At 45.2% G+C, this 23791-nt stretch overlaps 1 pseudogene across 1 annotated transcript; it reads right to left on the minus strand.

Annotated features, from left to right (window-relative positions):
• Positions 1–2491: 2491 nt before the first annotated feature.
• LOC123395337 lies at positions 2492–6348 on the minus strand (annotated as a pseudogene). Its single transcript, XR_006609703.1, has 2 exons — positions 5133–6348; positions 2492–5033 (listed from the first exon to the last, which is right to left on the minus strand). The product of XR_006609703.1 is annotated as an LEAF RUST 10 DISEASE-RESISTANCE LOCUS RECEPTOR-LIKE PROTEIN KINASE-like 1.5 (transcript).
• Between the last annotated feature and the right edge of the window lie 17443 nt (positions 6349–23791).

The following is a 23791-nucleotide window of genomic DNA, read 5'->3' on the forward strand; positions in this document are numbered from 1 at the left end:
TGCGCGATCATCCCGTGCTCCACCAGCTCCAGCAGGTCCTCCTCCATCACCGTGGAGGGGAGGAAGTCCCCCTGGATCCACCCCGCCGGTAGCGTTCGCTGCCTCCGCTGAGCAGGAGCCGCCGCCTTCCCCATCTTCTTCCGCGCATCTAGCTTGCTAGTCTGCCCCTTTGTCATGGCGGAAGCTGCAGATTCGCGAGGGAGAAGGAGAAGGAAGAAGCTTGGCGTGCGCGGGGAATGGCGAGGGAGGCGGAGCAAAGGCAAGATATCCGGCGAGCGTAACGAAAAAACCCTCGCCGCTGAGGTTTAAGTAAGGTTCCGACTGGGTCGCTGGCAAGTGGCCCCGAAATCTTACCCCCCGACCGGCCGCGACGATATCAGTGGAGAAGATGAAGGCGTGGGATTCGAGGCGTTAGGCACTACTCGAGCGTGATGCCGTCATCCCCGCTGAGCGCGCGGTAACCGAAATTTGAGGATCCCGGAACATCCGCCGCTGTCACTTGACCGGTCACGTCAGAAGATACCACGGAAGCACTCGGTTTCCGACAGTTTGTTTCACAAATACTTCCACTCGGATCGTTGGTCAGAAAAGATAAAATGGATCGAGGCAAGCAACGCCAAAGTCGCATCCGTACCAGTGGGATCCAAACTTCAAGCATCTTTTCGTCGTTCCAACCCCAATCCATTCGGGGACTAATGATGGGGTTATAGTCCTAGGGTAGGGTCATAGGCCTGCCCTGTAGGTCCTACCCAAGGACTACCCCTCATAAGGGACAAGGCCCTTAGTCAGTTCCGACTGAACTAAGGAGTTCCCATCATCCAGTCGGTAACAGATCCTCGACCATCCAGTCGGAGACGAGCATTCGGAGAATATCAAACTAACCGAGTGGATTCCACTCTGTGCATCGTAACCCCCTCGGAGGGAAACGGTCATACGTTTCCATGTGCCTTTATTAGCATTTAAGGCATACGTTACCTGTAACGTAGGCATTTATTCGCCACTACTCCACCCCTGTGCACCGAAGCGTTGTGGAGGGCAGCGCACTCTATGTAAGCCACGCTCCCCCACTGGTGCAGGGGTTAGCAAATCACTGTATTCTATATTCTACTCGACTACAAGCTCCCAGAGCACTGAGACGTAGGGCTATTACCTCCACCACAGAGGGGCCTGAACTCACACAACCTCGCGGTAGCTAAGGCTCTGCCCATCCTTTCGTACCCTATACATCTACTGTCAGACTTATACCCATGACAAGCACCACGGTGTCAAGTCAAGCAATTGGATTGTACTCTTTAACACACTTTAGCTTTTTATTACTCAATCAATATATCAGCGTGAACCATGGATATAGCATAAAGGTGGAATATAATATGGTGGTAGGTTTCAAAGGGGTGAAAATAGAGAAGTGCTACTTCTCAAACAACAGCGCTAGAAATTGACACGTTGACGGAGACTTGCTTGCGTCGGTTTTTCCCTTGAAGAGCAAATGGTGATTCAGCAGAGGGGCAGTAAGTATTTCCCTCAGTTTGAGAACCAAGGTATCAATCCAGTAGGAGAATCTCGTCAAGTCTAGAGTACATGCACAAACACAAAGAGCTTGCACCCAACTCTATAAAGGGGTTGTCAATCCCTTCAAGATTGATTGCAAAGTGAGATCTGAAGGCGGAAAGTGCAACGAAGAAAAAGTGTAAGGCTGAAAATATGGTGTGGAGTAGACCTAGGGGACATAGTGTTCACTAGTGGCTTCTCTCAAAATAGCAAATATTACGGTGGGTGAACAAATTACTGTCGAGCAATTGATAGAACCGCGCAAAGTCATGGCGATATCTAAGGCGATGATCATACATATATGCATCACGTCCGAGACAAGTAGACTGATACTTTCTGCATCTACTACTTGTAGTTGAGTGCCTATGCGTTGCCACGGGTTAATATAAATGTTAACGATCAAAGAACTGTTTCACTTCAAAAACATGTGTCAACCATGATAACTTCATTCTCTAGATGCCTCACAGCTATAAACCTCCTTCAGTATTAACATTTCGATATAGGTCGTCCATGATGACACCAAGAAGGTTTTTTCTTTCCAAAACCTTTGGAATAGCTCTAGCAAGCTTGAACTGAATTTTCTCATATGTGATGAACAAACTCTGGAAGCAACAGTAACTTCACGATGAATCGAACATACAAAATATGAAAGAAAGTTGTATTTTACACAAACCCGTAGAACCGTGGTTCTTGCAACTCTAACCTTTAATGTCGATATTTTTTACAATTCACTCAATGGTTTGTGGATAAGGATTTGACAGAACTTTGGACCGGTTCACCGACACCTATCACTGGCCAAATTTAGATGGTTTTCGAGAGCACGGTGCTTTTTTTGGGCTCAATTTAATGTGCTTCAGAGCTCCCTCGATCAGCACATAATTCACATGGCCAATGTGATTAAATCACGATGCCAGTTCAAGATCAAAAGAAGTACTCGGTCCCATAATGTGAAAGTGAAGTACACTGCATTTTTTTGTTGACATGAGTACACGACATTTACTTGCCTAGGAGACGGAGACAACACAGGAAACATGAGAGATTCCACAACTAACCGCACGTCAGTTAGCTCCAGATTACAAGATATGCAAAGCCTAGCAGTCTCAATAACACACTACATCAAGCTCAGAGCTTGAAATCCAAAACTTACATCGCCAATACTGCGTTGTACTCAGCCAAGACAAAAAGAAACAGATCATCATAGAATGCAATACACGCACAAAACAGAGTGGTAACCAATCGTCTGAGGTTCTGCATTTACATGTGTTTGGCCATGGGACGGCAGAGGCAGCCGTGGTCATTGTTGTGGCCGATGCGGACGCCATCATGGACTCAACATGGTGGATCTGTCAAGGAGCAGCAGGAGGCCAAGGAACGTGGTTGACAAGCCGAACATATACCTGTGGAGTGGTAGTCATGGCCGCAGTTTGCATCAGAGCGAAGAAAGATAATCTTAGGTTCAGAACGATTCATGGTATGGAACTACATGGTAGTAGAGCTTCTTCTCCAAAAGATTACGGAGAGCAACCACTCTAAGAAAGATATCAAAAGTTGTTAGTTTTCCAAGGATGATAACAGTGGCAATGTTATGGAACACCAAACTATTCAAGGGTGGACATGAAAAATTCAGATGGAATTAGCAAAGGCGGTTGAACAATAAACAAATACTACGTATTATATAATGGTTTCCTTTTCCAAGTTACAGCTCGAAATAACATAACCGAAAAACAGAACCGACATATCATGCAACATATGTTTTCAAGTGTCATTGTATCTCATTACTACCACGTCTAGCATGCCTGCAGGTTGCAGCACACTGCATTTTCACAAAATGAATAGATGAAAAGATAACAAGAAAAGGAGTTAAGTCTGTAGTTGCGGATAATTATTAGCTGAAGTATTGTTAGCATTTCACATAACTTTGGTAAATGAGCTCTATTCACTTCACAAATTTGTTTATCAATAATCATCACAACCAATGAAAGAATTTTCATGTAAAGTAGTTGTCGTTTAAATTTCAGTTATTAATGACCACGATGGATTACTCCTGAAGTGTATTATATGCATATGAGGGAGAAGAATATAATTGCTGTGACAGACCATTTAAGCATGTGAGGCAACAATTTTCTACTCCCTGCATCCGGAATTACTTGTCGCATAAATGGATAAAAAAAGATGTATCTAGAACTAAAATAAATCTAGATACATCCATTCTTGTGGCAAGTATTTCCGGACGGAGGGACTACTAAAAACATTGGGGGCGGTATGTTATCTTTGACCAAACACACACGATGATGATATAAAAAATATCTTACAGTAATTTCATTTATCTAGTTTTATCTCCTAGGCATCCGTACTTGCAAAATCTCATTTCATCTAGGCCACCACCAAAATTTTCCGCTAAATATATTAATCACATGCAATGCAACTATTCTGCAAATGTGCGACTCTCTAGTGTACTAAAATTATCACCTTAAGCACATCGTGCTAATGCACTCTCCCAAATGTAATAAGTAACTAAAAATGAATCCACCAAATGAGAAGTACTTTTATGCTCTCCTAAATAAGAGACACAAACTAAATCCTGAACATCTCCAAATAAAAATATGTGCAGCCCAGTCACTAAATTATCAACTCAAAGTATTAATAAACATCAAGTTTGTGTTAACAGCAAAGAGTACACAAGCTGATAATCGCACCTCCAAAGCAAGTTCATCCACTCAATCTAGCTGCAAATCTTGAATCGATTATAAACACATTAGATGGCATCAACTTAACAAAGAAACGACGGCAAATCATCAGCATCCTAAAATTAGTTTAGAGTACTAACTGGTGCCTTGGTGCTTCAGTTCAAAAGAAATCAAAAATTTAGTTCATTCTACAAAGTTTAAGGGATGTCAAAACTCTGATTCTGTCCTACACCTAGCCGAGATTTGCAATGCATTTCATCCGAGGCACAACCAAAATCTCCCAAACTAAATCCATCAATCACATGCAATGCAACTAACCCCTAAATATGAAACCCCAAAAGCTAGAATCCTTTCTGAGTTTATCTGGTGGCTCATAGAAAGTTTTAATGGCACTGGAAATCATCACACCGAACATTGGGAAAAGCACTCCGCGAACTGCTGAAGCTAGGGCTCCTAACAGAATAATAAGTAACTCTGGTTTATTAAGAAGTGCCAGCCGTCCCATAGGAGCTCTCTTTGGAACCTCACCATCCTGCTCTGTATGATTCTCCCCATGTGTATCATTTCCTTCAGGCAATTCAACCGTGCCAGGAAGCCCGAAGGAGTGGCTGAAAGAATGCCTACTACTATTCCCTGCAGAACCTCTGCTAATCGATCGCTTGAATGATAAGCTTGTACTTTTAGACCTTGGATCCAATCTTCGATGGTCTACTTTCTGCTCTTCTTCATTGCTTTCTTGAAGTCTAATTAGTTGAGAGTATGCACCATCTGGGTTTACTACCAATTCATCGTGGGGACCTATACGAAACATTCATATGTGTTGAAATTTGATCATCTTAGTCAAAATATGCCAAAGAAGTGATTATAAAAGATGAGTGATGAGAATGGAATCTTGACCTTGTTAAACTATCTTTCCTTATTGAACAACTGATATGCAATAAGTATTCCTGACAGTAGTTAGACGATGAACAACCACAAGTGTCGTTCTGTCCACCATGACCCTATTCAGTGCCTCCTGAACTATCCTCTCTGACTCCACATCCAATGCGCTAGATCTGTCAGACAAGAGATCAGGATTTGAACCGCAGACATCAACAACCCCAGAGATTGTGCAGTGCTAGCTCAATTCTGAATTTCTGATCTGTGCGATCCAAAGTTAAGTCAAAGAGGAATCCTTGTGGTTTGATAGCTCAGGGAGCACCCCTGGATTCTCCTCAGCTCGGCCAGCGCCTCCCAGGCGTCAGTCCGGTCGTCCTTGTCCGGCGCCACGCACCAAAACGCCAGCTCCGCCACCGCCTCCATGCTGGGCATCACGTCGGGGTGCTCGTCGAGCATGTGCGGGTCGACCACCTTCCTCAGCTTGTCGGTCTTGATCTTGGACACCAACCAGTCCGCCAGCGTCACGTCCCGCCACTCCCTGCCCACGTCCACGTCCACGGGCCGCAACCCCGTCACCAGCTCCAGCACCACCACGCCACTTCCCGCCCGGTCGCCGTCGAGCAGGCGTCGGGCGTTGCCGGGAGCCGCGACAAGCCGAAGTCGCCGAGCCGGGCCCGCATATCGGCCTCCACGATGTGCGGCTTCACGGCGAAGTGGAGGTACTCGAGCGCCGACGCGATCTGGGCCGCCATGGCAGAGGCGGCGGCGCCGCCGTGCCCCGGCGGTGGAGGTGGTGCGAGAGGGTGCCGTTGGGTACGAAGTCATCGATGAGGAGCAGCGCGCGTAGGTCGGCGCAGAAACCGTGGAGGCGGACGAGGTGCGGGTGGCGGAGCGCGCAGAGGATGAGCACCTCGTTGCAGAAGGACTTGGTTATGGTGGCGGAGGACGGGGACGGTGACGGTGGCATGTGCAGCCGCTTCACGACGGCGCAGCGGCCCGCGGGCGGGAGGTACACGAGGTACAACGTCGTGCCGCCGCCGCTGCCGGAGAAATCCATGGCGCGTGGCGGAGCCATAGCGAATATGGCGGCGGGCGTGGCCCATCGTGCACATAGTGGCTGCGGCAAACTCAGCCAGATCTGGAGGAGAGAGAGAGAGGAGTGCAGCATGGAGGCGAGGGGATTGGGGGCAGCGCCGATGCAAGGGGGGTCGGGCAGATGCGTGTGGGAGTTGTGCGGCGGGATGTGGGTGGGAGTCGTGGGGGCGGTGGGCCGGGTTGATCGTGCTGATTACTCTTTTTTCTAAGGGTTTTTTATTGAACTAATCGGCTGGTTTATCTTCTGTTTTATGAAGGGATTGAAAAAAATCGGTGGAACGGTGGAAAGGCTAGCGGTAGTAGGGGGGATCGTTGGAGGTCGAACCATCACGACGGCAGATCCTCCTTTAATAGTAGAGATTACTCCACACATCCACCGCTATCCAGTATGCATCTAGTGTATTGAGTTCACGACGAACAGAGTAACGCCTTAAGCAAGATGACATGATGTAGAGGGATAATCTCAAACCAATGATGAAAACCCCATCTTTTTACCCTTGATGGCAACAACACGATGCATGCCTCGCTACCGCTTCTGTCACTTGGTGAGGTCACCGCACGGTATGAACCCAAAAACAAGCACTTCTCCCATTGCAAGAATCATAGATCTAGTTGGCCAGACAAAACGCACAACTCGAAGAGAATTACAAGGATATGAAATCATGCATAAGAGAGATCGGAAGAAACTCAAATAAGATTCATAGATAATCTAATCGTAAATCCACAATTCATCGGATCTCGACAAACACACCGCAAAAGAAGATTACATCGGATAGATCTCCATGAAGATCACGGAGAACTTTGTATTGAAGATCCAAGAGAGAGAAGAAGCCATCTAGCTACTAGCTATGGACCCGTAGGTCTATGGTGAACTACTCACGCAACATCGGAGAGGTCATGGTGTTGATGAAGAAGCCCTCCGTGTCCGAATCCCCCCTCCGGCAGGGCACCACAACGTGCCCCAGATGGGATCTTGCGGAGAAAGAAGCTTGTGGCGGCGGAAAAGTACTTTCGATGATCTCTTAATTTTTTCTGGGATTTTAGGGAATTTATAGGCAAAAGTCCTAGGGCAGAGGTGGCCCAGGGAGCCAACAAGCCAGGGAGGCGCGGCCCCCTGGCCACGGCTAGGGGGCTTGTGGGGTCCCTGCAGTCCCCCTGCCCTGATTCTCAGGCTTCCCGATCTTTTTCTATTTCGGAAAAAAACTTTTTGGCAGTTTCATTCCGTTTGGACTCCGTTCAAAATCCTCCTCTGAAAGGGGTCAAAAACATGGAAAAAACAGGAACTGGCACTTGGCTCTGAGTTAATAAGTTAGTCCCAAAAAATATATAAAAGGCATGCAAAACATCCAAAGTTTGACAAGATAATACCATGAAGCCATCAAAAATTTTAGATACGTTGGAGATGTATCAAGCATCCCCAAGCTTAACTCGTGCTCGTCCTCGAGTAGGGAAGTGATAAAGACTGAATTTTTGATGTGGAATGCTACCTAGCATAGTTTTCCCTTGCAACTTCTTTCATGTGACATGAATGTTCAGAACCATAAGATTCAAAACAATAGTTTGCTATTGACATCAAAACAATAATACTTCAAGCAAACTAGCAAGGTAATCATGAACTTTCAAAATAACAAGGCCAAGGAAAGTTATCCCTACAAAATCATATAGTCTGCCTATGCTCCATCATGCTCACACAACTAATGTAAATCATGCACAACCCCGGTATTGGCCAAGTAATTGTTTTCGCACTCTTACTTTCTCAAACTTTTTATAACTATCACACAATACATGAGCGCGAGCCATGGATATAGCACTATATGTGTAATAGAGTGTGGTGGTGGTTGTGAGACAAAAAGGAGGAGATGGTCACATTGACTCGGCGTATCAAAGGGCTATGGAGATGCCCATTAATAGATATCAATGTGAATGAGTATGGATTGCCATACAAAGGATGCACTAGAGCTATAAGTATGTGAAAGCTCAAAAGGAGAACTAGTGGCACTACTGGAATTGATAAATTTTCCGTCTGCCGTGCCTCTGCCGTCTGCTGACGCATGGCAAAGATGCTCTTTGCCGTCAGTTGGTACAAAGCAGACGGCAAAGAGGTTGCCAATGGCAAAGGTTTTATTTGCCGTTTGCCACCTCTTTGCCATCTGCTGACGCATGGCATAGGCCCTAAAGGCGGATGGCAAAGAGCACGCGGACGACAAAGGGGCGCCACCTAACGGCCAACTCGCGCCCCACCCCACCCACCCCTTTGTCGTCTGCCTCCGAGCCTTTGTAGACGGCAAAGGAGCTCCCCCTAACGGCGCCCAGCCCCCACCCCCCGCTCCCCTAACGGCCAACTTGCACACTGCCCACGCACCCCAGTGCAACTCCTCCCCGCGCACTGCCCACTCCACGCCGCCGCCACCACCACCGGAGCTCGCCGGAGCTCGCCCTCCCCTCCTCCCCGCGCAACTCCTCCCCGCGCCCGTCCTCCACGCGCCCGTCCTTCCCATGCCCTGCCCACCCGAGTGCCGCCGCCGCCACCACCGAAGCCGCTCCGGCCCACCACCGCCGTGCGGCCGGAGGTCGCCCTCCTCTCCTCCCCCCGCACCTCCTTCCAGCCGCCCAGGGCCGGAGCTCGCCCTCCCCTCCTCCCACTGCCCTCCGCCCCGGCCGCCAACTGCCCCTATGCAGGTAAGGGTTTTTTTCCGCTTTATTTCTTGTTTTTTCTTCTTCTGTTTTTATGTTAAATTAGATAGTTAGGCTATGTTTGGTAGCAAAGTATTAAAAACGCAGTATTGAAAACCATAGTATTTTAGTCAGTAGGTACAAGATACCACAATTTTGACATAGCAAAGTATCTTGAAGTTTTGAAAATACCGCGACCCGTTTGGCAATTGCTTGTATATATGCACCAACGTAAATTAGTAGCTAGCATATGAAGTAGTTGCACTGTGCACAGTGCTAGCTAGCTAGTCGGAGGCATTCAACAACCATGCATAATAATCAGCCACATGCACTGAACTACCATGCACAAAGATAGCTTACAAGAAAAAGAAGGCAGTTCAACTCGACACAAGAAGGGGAAGAAAGCAGCCGCGCAGAGGCAGGTGCCAGCGCCGAGAGGTGGGAGGATAAAGATCAGCATAGTCACGCTCCTCTCTCCTTTGCCATCTGTTGGTTTGTGTCTGATGGAGACGATATCCAGAAACGACATGGTGGTTGCAGCTTAGAAGGAGGAAGAAGATAGCGAGGACGGCATTTCTTGCGCGTGCTATCTTTTTAAAAAAGAGGTTGAGGGTTCTTTTTTTAAAACAAAGAAAATACTATGGTTTTGCAAATACTGTAGTTTTAATACCACAGTTTTCACTCATAGCCAAACAGCTCAAAGTAATTAAAACTATGGTATTTAAAAAAACTGTAGTATTCTTGGAATACTTCAAAAATATTTTGTTATCAAACAGGGCCTTAGTTTATTAAGTAGAAAAAGTAGATAGAAAAGAAAAAAAAATTGATAGAAAAAAGAAATGATAGATGAAGAAGGGTATGGGCCCCAAAAAAGAAATGATAGATTTGCATTTGAGGTAAATGTGCATTTTTGACAGAAGTTGCATGTTAAGCTTTTGGTCTGAAGATAGGAGGTGTTGACATAAACCTCATGCATGAAGCATTGATGTAGTTTTATTTGCACCCCTTAGATCTTAGCCTTTTGAGGTTCTATTGTAATAGAAACATGTATGTTTGGGCTGAATTGTATGTTATGCTCCTACTCTACATGCTTTATCTAGTCAAACTTAGAAGAAAATAAGAGAATAATAAACTATAAGAAGAAAGAAGAAGAAGAAGAAGAAGAAAGAGGAGAGGAGGAGAAAGATAAAAGAAAGAACAAGAAGAAGAAGAAGAAGAAGAAGAAAGAGGAGAGGAGAAGAAAGATAAAAGAAAGAAGAAGAAGAAGAAGAAGAGGAGGAGGAGGAGAAAAAATAATAATAATAATAATAATAATAATAAGATGATCAAGAAGAAGAAGAAGAAGAAGAAGAAAAAGAGGAGAGAGGAGAAGAAGAAAGAAGAGGACCCCGACCCCCGACCCCCGGCCCACGACGACCGACGCCACCAACCCCTGACCCTCGACCTCCGACCTCCGACGCCACTGACACCCGACTCCCGACCCCCAATGCCCGACACCACTGACCGTTGACCCCCGATCCCCGACTCCCAACCCCCGACTCCACTAACCGCCGACCCCCGATGCCCGACGCCATTGACCCTCGACTCCAGACGCCACTGACCCTCGACCCCCAACCCCCGACGCCCGACGCCACTGACCCTTGACTCCTGACGCCACTGACCCTCGCCCCCCGACCCCCGACCCACGACGCCACTGACCTTCGACCCCCCGACACCCTACGTACCCTGACCCCCAACCCCGACCCCCGACACCTCTTCGGCCTCTTGTTGACTGAAAAGACCCCAACTCCTGACGCCAGTGACCCTCGACCCCCGACGACACTAACCCCCGACCACCGACACAACTAACCCCCGACGACACTAACCCCCGACCACCGACACAACTAACCCCCGACCCCCGACGCCACCGACACCCGACACCACCGACCATCGACGCGACCGACCATCGACGCCACTAAGCCGACGGGGGTCATAGTTTCGTAAATTATGAGTTAGGCCACATATTTTCCGATTATGTTAATTATAAAAACATCGTATTTGTGTTGATCGTGTGAATTTCAATGTGCAGTTGTTCGACGACCTCCACGTATGTTGGACGAGCTCTGCCCTTGCGTTTGTTGGTGAGCACAAATGACTTCTCCTCCTACCCCTTAATTTTCTCTGTCCCGGTCTTCGTGCCGATGAAACTTGCTAGCTATAGGTTTCTTCAATCATGAGTATGCGTGACCAGTATGCGTCTCCCGTTCGAAAGGGCGACATCTATAAATATGCATTTCTTTGCATATTTATAACCGCCATCCTTTTGAATTGTCCAAAATTATCCATGGACAGCCTGAGTATGTGTAGATTGGGTTTGTTTTCTCGTATGCTGTGCTCCGGATCCGATGCGGAATTTCGTCTGTGCCTCCCCTGTTGTTCTCTGGGTACACATCCTCTCTGCTTATTGCCGAGACGTGTATCAGGAGAACAACGGGGAGGTGCTGCCGAAATTCTGCGTCGCATCTGGAGCAGAGCATGGGAAAACAAACCCAATCTACACATACTCGGGTGGGATTAGGACCTATCTTTACCTTTTAGCGTGTAGGTTGCATGGAAGTAATAAAACTGACAAACTTGATTAGCGTATGAATATAGATGATGAATTATATATTTATTTCTTGTGCCCCCATAGGTAGCTAGGCAACATGAGTGATCGTGCTTGGATGTACACAGGTCACCCTAGTCAGAAAGACATGACCCATGAATGGTTAACAAAAACCAAGGGGTTTGTGAGAGCCGCATTTGCAAATGGCCAGCAAAAAACATGGTGCCCCTGTCCGAACTGCGACAACTGGAAAAAGCAGACAGAGTTTGAAATGGGTAAACACATGCAGAAGTGGGGTTTTACCCCTAATTATACCATGTGGACTTTTCATGGTGAGTCCGACCAATGTGCCAGAGCTGAGGTGATTCTTCGTCGCACCGACGAGCATGGTACCGGGATTGAAGACATGGTGCAAGACTTTGATGATGCTCGGGATTCGGACGATGAGATGGAGGAATCTGCAAAGGCCTTCTATGAAATGTTGGAGTCTTCAAAACGTCCTCTCCACGAGCAGACTGAGGTTTGTCAGCTGGATGCCATCGCGCAAGTAATGGCTCTGAAGGCTCAATTCAACCTAGGTAGAGAATGCTACGATGCGATGATGATGATATTTGGACGCTTTCTACCCAAAGGCCATGTACTGCCGGCAAACCTGTACCAGTCAGAGAAAATCCTCCGTGTACTTAAGATGACCTATGAGAAGATACATGCCTGTGAGAATGGATGTGCCTTATTTAGGCTTGAGTATGCGTCCTTGAACTATTGCCCCATTTGCAATTCTTCCAGGTATATTGTGGTAGACAACGGCATGGGTGAGAAGAATCAGACCAAAATCCCCATTAGTGTTCTTCGGTATCTGCCAATCGTACCAGGACTTCAACGTCTTTTCATGGTTGAAGAGACGGCCAGACAGATGACATGGCACAAATTGGGCAAAAGAACCGAACTAGATGCGGATGGGAACAAGATGCTGGTACACACTTCAGATGGTTTTGCATGGAGGCACTTCGATGCATTACATAAGGATAAATCGGAAGATCCAAGATAACCTAGAGTTGCCATCAGCACGGATGGGTTCAATGTGTATGGTATGACGGCAACACAATACAGTTGTTGGCCTGTATCTGTCATTCCACTAAATTTGCCACTCGGAGAGATTATGAAAAGAAAGAACATTTTCCTGACGTTGATAATTCCAGGGCCGAACTATCCGGGGAAGAATATGAATGTGTACATGTAGCCGCTTAAGGATGAGTTTCAAGAAGCCTGGGATAATGGGATCAAGACCTACGACGCGGCTACCAAAACAAATTTCAAAATGCATGTGTGGTACATGTACTCGACGCATGATTATCCGGCGTTTGCGCTATTCGCTGGCTGGTGTGTGCATGGAAGCTTCCCGTGCACCACATGCAAGGCAGCTCTTCAGTTCCGTTGGTTGCACGCTGGTCGCAAGTATTCTTGCTTCGACATGCATAGACAATTCCTGGATCCTGACCATAACTTCAGAAAAGACAAGAAGAATTTCATCAAAGGTAGAGTTGTCAAAAACACTGCACCAGCTGCGTTGACAGGCCAATAGACCCTTGATCAGTTAAACGCTCTCGAGCCTGATCCTTTGCGTCCAGGATACTTCAAAGGGTATAAGATGGAACACGCCTGGACTCACAAGTCATGCTTATGGGATCTGCCTTACTTCAAAGACCTCCTTTGCCCACACACCATTGACGTGATGCACACTGAAAAGAATATTGCGGAGGCCATTTTTGGTACATTGTTCGGCATAGAGGGGAAGTCAAAAGATAATCCTAAGGCTAGAATCGACCTGGAGGCTCTATGTGATAGACCGTTGCAAAACTTGCGACAACGGGAAGGAAAGCAAAGCATAGCGAGGCCAAAGGCATGGTTCAATCTTGAAAGGCCAGCTATGAGGGAAATGCTATTGTGGGTGAAAATGCGGTTGATGTTCCCCGATGGGTATGCTGCGAATCTAAAGAGGGGAGCGAGTCTTGAGAAATTGAAAATATTTGGGCTCAAGAGTCATGATTGGCACATATGGATTGAGCGGGTAATGCCGGTGATGTTGCGTGGCTTTATCCGTGAGGATGAATGGCTAGTACTGGCAGAGCTGAGCTATTTCTTGCGTTCTCTTTGTGTGAAAGAACTATCACCTGGCGTGCTAGATGAAATGGAAGAGTTGGCGCCGGAGTTGATCTGCAAATTAGAAAAGATCTTTCCATCGGGCTACTTTAATCCAATGCAACATTTGATTTTGCATCTCCCGACCGAGGCAAGAATGGGGGGGCCTGTTCAAAATCGATGGTGCTATTCAACTGAGAGGATGCAGAAGACGCTTCGAGCTAAGTGTAAAAATAAACATAGAATTGAAGCATCGATGGCCGAGGCATTCATTACTGAGGAGGCGGCAAACTTCATGACAGCACACTACGAAGCCAAAAATCATCATTTGCATAACCCGAAGCCTCGGTGCAATGATGGCAATCGAAAAAAAGTTCGATCCAACCTTAGCCTATTCAAAGGTAAGCTCGCACCATCTGGTGCTTGAAAGAGAAATCGTTGGATGTCGAAGAATGGCGGACCATTTCATTGTATATCTTCACCAACCTAACAGAAATGCGGTCGTACATCGAGTAAGTTCTCGGTAATTTATTGTTCCACAACTTCTAATTGCTTTGAGCTACTCTTATTCCCGGATATTTGATATAGTCGATACGTCGCCGAATTGTCGGATGGAGCGGTCATCGAAAAGGATTCCGTCGAAGAGTATGAGCTTCTCGCAAAGCATGGAGGCGACTGTCCCGGTTTCATCTCTTGGTTCAAACAAAGGGTAATTAATTACCATTAATGGCCTATTTGATTTCTTGGTCTAATTTGCGGCTAATGCATCCATTCTTTTGTATTAAACTTGTAGGCTAATGCAGAGTCTATGGACGCCGAGTTGAGACAAGTTGCTAATCGTTTTGACTATAAGGTCCGTTCATTTGACAAATACAACATCAACGGGTATCACTTTCGTACCTTTGGCAAAGAGCTATCTATGCCCGACCTAAAGTCTACAAATTATTCTGTCTCTGCTATCGGCGAAGGAGACACTGAGTATTATGGAAGAGTTGAAGCAATTTATGAACTTCTATTCTATGGCGAAAACCCACCGACTGTCGTAGTCTTCAAATGTTATTGGTTTGAACCGAGGGAGACTAGAAGGACTCATGAACATATAGGACTAGTCGAAATCAACCAAAACACCCACTTAGATGTTCCCGATGTCTATATTACTGCTCAACAGGCGACACAAGTTTTCTATCTACCGCGGGCCTGCCAAACTGATCCAAATCTCAAAGGTTGGGATGTCGTTTATGAAGTGCCACCACATTTTAGACCACCGACCCTCAATGAATAGGATTACAAACCTCACATTAACCCAGACACATATGAAGGAGAATTCTTCCAAGAAACACGTATGTACAAGAAACATTTCAAGAACCGCTCTACTTCATCCCAGAACATTGAAGTAGACAGTGACAGTGAATCCGTCTTAACCCCTGAGCCCGAACAGGAAGATCTGGAAGAAGAAGAGGTTACTTCTGCGGATGACCTGTCACTTCTTGACCGATTACATAATGGTGGCCTTCCACATGTTCTTCGTGATAGTGATGATGATGATGCATTTATTGATGATAGTGATGATCATGATGCATTTATTGACCCCGAAGCATATATAGACGAGCACGATTGTTATTAGTTCATGTCAGGTATTCAACTATTATACTATATATAAATTTTGAGTTCATGTTAGGTATTCAATTTTTATTAGTCATGTTGGTATTTATGACGATGATACACTTAAATTATATACATTTTATTAGTCATGTTAGTATTTATGTTGTACTAATTTCATTTACTCTTTGTCATGACAGGTGTTGAAAGATGGTGGGAAAGAGTCGAAAGCACTCCACGGCTCCTTCTTCGTCGGCGGGTGATGGGATGGGTACTTCCATTCCTGCCTCGCCTCTTCAGAGAGTGTAGCTCTCAACTATGCAAGGAGCACCCCCCGTGAGAGGAGGTCGACCCCCCCGAAGCCGAGAGGCACTAAAGGTACACGTTGTATTCATGTTGGTATTTATGTTGTACTCATGTTTGTATGCATATTGGTATTTATATACATTTTATTACTCATGTTGGTATTTATGTTGTACTAAAGGTACACGTGGGCGCGGGAGAGGTAGGGCGGTGGCTGCCACGCCTTCTGAGGTGGCGGCTACACGGTCTCCGCCACCACCCCAAGCTGATTCACCGGAGCATAGGACTTCTAGGGTGGATTCGTCTGAGGTGGAGGCTACACGGTCTCCGGTTCATGAGCCTCGGGTCGACGAGCCTCAGGTCGACGAGCCTTCGACCCACGAGACTCGTGTCCGAGAGGCTTCCTTCCAGGCGACTCCGTAGCAAAGCAGGGATGAGGGTACGTCCCAAGAGACCCAGTGGGATACCTGGCCTGAGCCAAGTGGCCATGCTGGTAGCGACGAGGAGCTGGGTGAGGGGGCTACCGTCTACCAGCGTGGTAGTTCGGGGCTCCCGCTCGTGCCAGCGACCCCCGAGCAAAGGTGGTCGATTAGGCCAAATGGGGACAAGTAAGTTAATTTACTCTTATTTAACCTTTTGCCTTCGTGTTTTCTCAAATATCTAATGTTTTGGCTTTAATTTGTCATACTGTAGGGGTTGGATTGTTGCCAAGGGTGTCCGCAAGCCCAACATCGTCCTTGGTTTTCTTTGCCGTAAAAACTTCCCATGGTTTGTTACGTTGCCCGGTCGGGAGCGAGAGGTAGGAATGACCTGGGAGCACTACTTGGGTGCCCCGGCCCCGCCGGAGGTGGAGATCGACGGTGTTTTGTGCGACACGAGGGCGGACATGGTTATCCGAAAGTTCTGGGTAATTTCTCCTTCACATAATTATAAATCAACCATAGCTATTTATTGTACTAATCGGTGTTGTCTCGTTTGCAGAACTACTACAGGTGTGAGGAGGGATACGAGGAGGACGCGGCAAAGGTTATCGAAACCGAATGTCGCCGCCTACTTCAAAACTTTCGGCACGAGGCTCCGGTGCAGGCTGTTCGAGACTACTATGCCACACGGCGTATTAGGCTTGAGAAGGCGAAGTGCCGTGATGCTAAGATGGAGAAGGAGCATTACATGAAGGTAATTACATATTATTAAGGCTTTCTAGTTAGTTTCCTTGATTTGGTTCTTACGCGCTCAAATTTCTCTTTATTAACTTAGGTGCCCCCGAGATGGTGTGTGGATAAGATGGATTGTTGGGAGGCCTTGGTGGATCAGTGGTGCTCCGAAACGTGGGAGGCCAGCCACAAAAACGCCAAGGAGAGGCGTGGCAAAATGGTTGGCGTGCCACACCATCAAGGGAGCGTCAACTTAATCCAATTTGGCGAGAACTGGGTATGTGGTTTGCTTCATGCCTCATGCAATTCATTCTTAATGCTAGCTTGATCCCTTTACTAATACAATTTTCCTCCCTCTCTCTTTTAGGCGCGTCACAATAAGACGGAGGCGCCACAGATGTACGACTTGTATGCGATGGCCCATACTGCCTCGTACAAGAAGTTCAAGGCATTCTCTGAGTCTGACCTCGAGCATCCAGAAAACTTCATCAACATCTCCTCCCATCACTAGCTCGTGAAGTACAGAGATCACGGGAAGGCGAGGAAAGGGGAGGACTTTAACCCAAGCGAGGGGCCTATTGATCCAGAGCTGGTGATGATAGCTGGCAACGGGAGGCCCCATGGCTCGATCTCCATTGGATACAGACTTATACGTTGTCCTAGCACTCTTCGGCAGATAAAGGAACGCCAAACGAGCTCTTGTCCGGAGATAACACGTCGTCAACAGCCAGTCGAGCTCGCCATCGAGGTTAGTTTAATGGACTCAACTATCTTTCCGCATTATGTTGTGCGTTGGAACCAATATGATTACATTGCTAACAATGAGTTGTGTTGCAGGCTGCTATTCATAAAGAGAGAGAGAGGCAATGCAGGCAGCTATGGCGGAGAAGGATAAGGAAATTAGGGAGCTTGAGGAGAGGACGACTGCATTGGTGGAGGCGGAGAGGGCACGGAATGATGCATCTAACAGGGCCATATATGAGCTCTTCGTGGTAAGTTTCTTCTTCATGTTATTTCAAATCTTCCATTTGAATGTATGTTTCATTAATAAATAAAAAGTTTGACTTGTCGAAACCAAATGTACAGTCTATGTGCGAGAAGAACGACCAAGTCCCTCTGCCGTTGCCAGTCATTAACGTGGCAGGGACGGTGAGTTTCATTTCAGCGTAGTGATCTTAAGAGTGTCCTCATGCTAACTACACATTGCAAACGATGTTTGGTGCAGAATATCTCCCGAAATGCATCGCACGACCTTTCTATAGTCTAGCCTTCTCTAGGTGAAACAAGCCAGAGCCACCGTGCTTCACCACTGTGATGACGATAATGGTATGTTATTTCTAGTGTTTTAATAAAAAATAGCTAGACTTCCATCTAAATGACATAATTAGCTTAGTTAGCTCCAAGAAAGGCTAAATTGGCTAATTATCATACGAAATGACATAATTAGCTTAGTTAGCTCGAAAATGACCTATTTAATAAAAAATGACCTGCAATTAGCTAAGTTCTCTCCTCAATGACATAATAAGGCTTACGTAGCTGCAAGATGACCTATTCCCCCTAACTTAGGTATTAAATGGCCTATAATTAGCCTAGCTAGATCCAAAATGGCTTAATAAGCATAGTTTGCTCCGGAATGACCTATTTTACCCAAGTTAGCTCCGAAACGACGTATAGTTAGCTAGGGTTTCACCTAGATGACATAATTAGCTTAGTTAGGTCCTAAATGGTCTATTTAATTAAACATGACCTACACTTACCTAATTATCCTCGAAATGACATAATTAGCTCCAAAAAGGCATTCTAAGCCAATTTAGCTCGAAGAAGGGGACAAGAGGAGAAGAAAGAGGAAAAATGAAAGGAAGGAAGAAGAAGAAGAGGGGAAGAAGAAGAAGGAGAGGGAGGAGGATAAGAAGAAGGAGAAGGAGCTCCTCCTTCTCCTTCTTCTTCCTCCTTCTTCCTCCTTCTCCTTCTCCTTTTTCTTTTCTTCTTCGTCTCCTCCTCCTCCTTCTTTTACTTCTTCTTCTCTTTCTCTTCTTCTACGTAGCTTAGACTCATCCAAGAAAGGCTAAATTGGCTAATTATCCTACGAAATGACATAATTAGCTTAGTTAGCTCCAAAATGACCTATTTAATAAAAAAATGACCTACAGTTAGCTAAGTCCTCTCCTAAATGACATAATAAGGCTTACATAGGTGCAATATGACCTATTCCCCCTAACTTAGGTATTAAATGGCCTATAATTAGCCTAGCTAGATCCAAAATGGCTTAATAAGCATAGTTTGCTCCGGAATGACCTATTTTACCCAGGTTAGCTCCGAAACGACGTATAGTTAGCTAGGGTTCCACCTAGATGACATAATTTGCTTAGTTAGCTCCTAAATGTTCTATTTAATAAAACATGACCTATACTTAGATAATTATCCTCGAAATGACATAATTAGCTCCAAAAAGGCATTCTAAGCCAATTTAGCCCGAAGAAGGGGACAAGAGGAGAAGAAAGAGGAAAAACGAAAGGAAGGAAGAAGAAGAAGAGGAGAAGAAGAAGAAGGAGAGGGAGGAGGATAAGAAGAAGGAGAAGGAGGAGAAGAAGGAGAAGGAGCTCCTCCTTCTCCTTCTTCTTCCTCCTTCTTCCTCCTTCTCCTTCTCCTTCTTCTTTTCTTCTTCTTCTCCTCTTCCTTCTCCTTCTCCTCCTCCTCCTCCTCCTCCTCCTCCTTATTTTACTTCTTCTTCTCTTTCTCTTCTTCTACGTAGCTTAGACTCATCCAAGAAAGGCTAAATTGGCTAATTATCCTACGAAATGACATAATTAGCTTAGTTAGCTCCAAAATGACCTATTTAATAAAAATGACCTACAGTTAGCTAAGTTCTCTCCTAAATGACATAATAAGGCTTACGTAGCTGCAAGATGACCTATTCCCCCTAACTTAGGTATTAAATGGCCTATAATTAGCCTAGATATATCCAAAATGGCTTAATAAGCATAGTTTGCTCCGGAATGACCTATTTTACCCAAGTTAGCTCCGAAACGACCTATAGTTAGCTAGGGTTCCACCTAAATGACATAATTAGCTTAGTTAGCTCCTAAATGGTCTATTTAATAGAACATGACCTATACTTAGCTAATTATCCTAGAAATGGCATAATTAGGTCCAAAAAGGCATTCTTAGCCAATTTAGCCCGAAGAAGGGGGCAAGAGGAGAAGAAAGAGGAAAAAATGAAAGGAAGGAAGAAGAAATAGAAGAGAAGAAGAAGAAGGAGGAGGATAAGGAGAAGGAGAAGAAGGAGGAGAAGAAGGAGAAGGAGCTCCTCCTTCTCCTTCTTCTTCCTCCTTCTTCCTCTTTCTCCTTTTCCTTCTTCTTCTCCTCTTCCTTCTCCTTCTCCTCCTCCTCCTTCTTTTACTTCTTCTTCTCTTTCTCTTCTTCTACGTAGCTTAGTCTCATCCAAGAAAGGCTAAATTGGCTAATTATCCTACGAAATGACATAATTAGCTTAGTTAGCTCCAAAATGACCTATTTAATAAAAATGACCTACAGTTAGTTAAGTTCTCTCCTAAATGACATAATAAGGCTTACGTAGCTACAAGATGACCTATTCCCCCTAACTTAGGTATTAAATGGCCTATAATTAGCCCAACTAGATCCAAAATGGCTTAATAAGCATAGTTTGCTCCGGAATGACCTATTTTACCCAAGTGAGCTCCGAAACGACCTATAGTTAGCTAGGGTTCCACCTAAATGACATAATTAGCTTAGTTAGCTCCTAAATGGTCTATACTTAGCTAATTTCTCTCCGAAACAACCTATATATACACTTGTTAATCTAGTATTATTCTTCTAACTTTCTTATTTGTCATTTTGCAGATTACCTTCACTTGACTGGAAGCTTGGATTATATTGATGGAATGCTTGAAGATGATTTCTTGTACCATGGCTTGTATTGAAACTATTGTAGTATATGGATATATATGAAACTTTGTATGCATGTGGATGAAACTGGTGTAATATATGGTTTGGTACGGATGCAACTTGCATAATATGTATGCACTATGGATGAGAGTTATTTTAATATAGTTATGAGTACGGAAAGAAATTTATTTATGTCAAATATATATATATATATATATATATCCTGATTATTGTTAAAAATGATGGATATAATAAAAAATAAATTAAAATGGGGCAGGTTCCCCTCTTTGCCGTCTGCCCCCACATGGCAAAGGGGGGGGGGGGGGTTGGCAGACGGCAAAGGGGGGGAATCTGCCCCCTCTGTTTGCCCTCTTTGCCGTCTGCCCCCACATGGCAAAGGGGGGGTGGGCAGACAACAAAGGGGGGAATCTGCCCCCTCTGTTTGCCCTCTTTGCCGTCTGCCCCCACATGGCAAAGGGGGGTGGGCAGACGGCAAAGGGGGGAATCTGCCCCCTCTGTTTGCCCTCTTTGTCGTCTGCCCGCACATGGCAAAGGGGGGGTGGGCAGACGGCAAAGGGGGAATCTGCCCCCCCTCTCTCCCCTCTTTGCCGTCTGCCCCCACATGGCAAAGGGGGGCACGGCAGACGGCAAAGAGCAGACGCCTGCCGTTAACACTTAATGGGGACGTTGCAGTATATGTCGTCCCAGTTAATTTGCCGTCTACCCCCTCATGGCAAAGAATCTTTGTCGTCCGCTTTACAAAACCAGACGGCAAAGAACCTCTTCACCGGATTTTTTTACCGTCTACTTTGCCGTCTGCTGACCGACGACAAAGCCTTTGCCATCCGTGGTTGCCCCCTTTGCCGTCTGCCATGGCAGACGACAAATTTCTGAATTTCAGTAGTGTGGGTGTGCATCCAACTTGCTTGCTCACGAAGACCTAGGGCAATTTGAGGAAGCCCATCATTGGAATATACAAGCCAAGTTATATGATAAATATTCCCACTAGCATATGGTAGTGACAAAGCAAGAAGCTCTCAATCATGAAGAACATGGTGCTATTATGAAGCACAAGTGTGGAAAAAGATAGAAGCATTGTCCCTTCTCTCTTTTTCTCTCCTTTTTTTATTTGGGCTCTTAGGCCTCTTTTTTTCTCTTTTATTTTTTTATTTTTGGGCTCTTTGGCCTCTTTTTTTTATTTCCTCACATGGGACAATCCTCTATAATGATGATCATCACACTTTTATTTACTCACATCTCAAAGCTTAGAACGATGATGACTCTATAGGAAATGCCTTCGGCAGTGTATCGGGATGTCCAACGATCTAGCTTGGCGTATGACGTTGAAACATCTCGCTAGCTATCTTACGATCATGCAATGGCAATATAAGAGTGACGACACAAGTCATGAGGCGGAACGGTGGGAGTTGCATGGCAATATATCCCATAATGGCTATGAAAATGCCATAGTAGGTAGGTATGGTGGCTGTTTTGAGGAAGGCATATAGTGGCTTTGTGTACCAGCGAAAGTTGCGCGGCACTAGAGAGGCTAGCAATGGTGAAAGGTGAAAGTGCATATATACCATGTACTCACATTAGTCGTGAAGAAATCACATACTTGTTGCGGAAGTTTTTATTAGTCATTGAAACAAAGTGCTAAACGCATACTCATAGGGGAAGGGTTGGTAGGAGTTAACCATCACGCGATCCCGACCTCAACACAAAGGATGACAATCAATAGATCAATTATGCTCCGACTTCCTAACATAGCGGTTCACCATACCTGCATGCTACGGGAATCACTAACTTCAACACAAGTATTTCTAGATTCACAACACCCTACAAACATAGCTCTTTATATTTCCAAATCCACGTCTCAAAACTAATTGAGATGAATCAAAACTTCTCTTACTACTCAATGCACATGAAGATGGAGGATTTTGTATCCTCTTTGGGTATATATCACCTTTGGGACTACTTTCATAGCATAAGCCAACTACCAAGTCACGCACCGCCGTGCTCTAAAAGATCTAAGTGAAGCACACAGAGCAAAATTATCTAGCTCAAAAGATATAAGTGAAGCATGATGAGCATTCTAGCAAAATCATGATGAGTGCATGTCTCTCTCTAAAGGTGTGCAGCAAGGATGATTGTGACACAACAAAAAGAAAAGACTCCTAAGATACAAGACGCTCCAAGCAAAACACATATCATGTGGTGAATAAAAATATAGCTCCAAGTAATGTTACCGATGGATTGAAGACGAAAGAGGGGATGCCTTCCCGGGGCATCCCCAAGCTTAGGCTTTTTGGTGTCCTTGAATTTGGCTTGGAATGCCTTGGGCATCCACAAGCTTGAGATATTTCCACTCCTTATCTCTTTGTCCATGAGAACATCACCCAAAACTTGAAAACTTCACAACACAAAACTTAAACAAAAACTCGTGATAACATTAGCACAAGAAAACAAACTACCACCTCTTTAGGTTTTGTAGCAATCTTAATTTCTATTTGTATTGGTGTTGGGCTAGTGTATTCTCACTTTTCCATGCCTAGTACCCCCGATACTAACCATATTTTCATCAAAACAAGCAACCAACTCAACAAAACAGAATCTGTCAAAAATATACCAGTCTGTAGCAATCTGTATACTTCGTATACTTCTGGTACCTCAAAAATTCTGAACAATTACGACTGACTGGGCAAAAGGCATATCAACAAGAAGAAAGAAGAATCAACTCAAAATCTCTTTATGAATAAAAATGAAAAATCATCTCGTGAGAAAAAGTTTCTGTCTTTTTCCAGCAGGATCAAACAACCATTACCAAGACTAGTCATAAAGGTTTTGCTTGGCTCAAACACTATAACAAACACAAAAAACACAATAAAAACAGAATTATGATGGTGTGGACGCAACAAAACCGAAAGAAAAAGATAAATTCATTGGGTTGCCTCCCAACAAGCGCTATTGTTTAACGTCCTTAGCTAGGCATAAAAGCGATAGAATCACGTATCGTCGTCTTTGGTGCTTAAACCATATGTAGCGTGATCACTTATCATCTTAAGGTTTTCATATTTCTTGCTAGATGATTCACCACTATTTTTGGGAACAAAAACAGACTTCGTGACCTTATTGTGGGCAAAGTTTGGAGTATTCTGCACAGCGGCAAAAGCGGAACCCAAGTTGGTTATAACGTCCTCTAGTCCTAGTTTTTCGTTAACTGT

The sequence above is a fragment of the Hordeum vulgare genome, chromosome 5H (genome assembly GCF_904849725.1).
Source record: "Hordeum vulgare subsp. vulgare chromosome 5H, MorexV3_pseudomolecules_assembly, whole genome shotgun sequence".
Lineage (NCBI taxonomy): Eukaryota > Viridiplantae > Streptophyta > Magnoliopsida > Poales > Poaceae > Hordeum > Hordeum vulgare.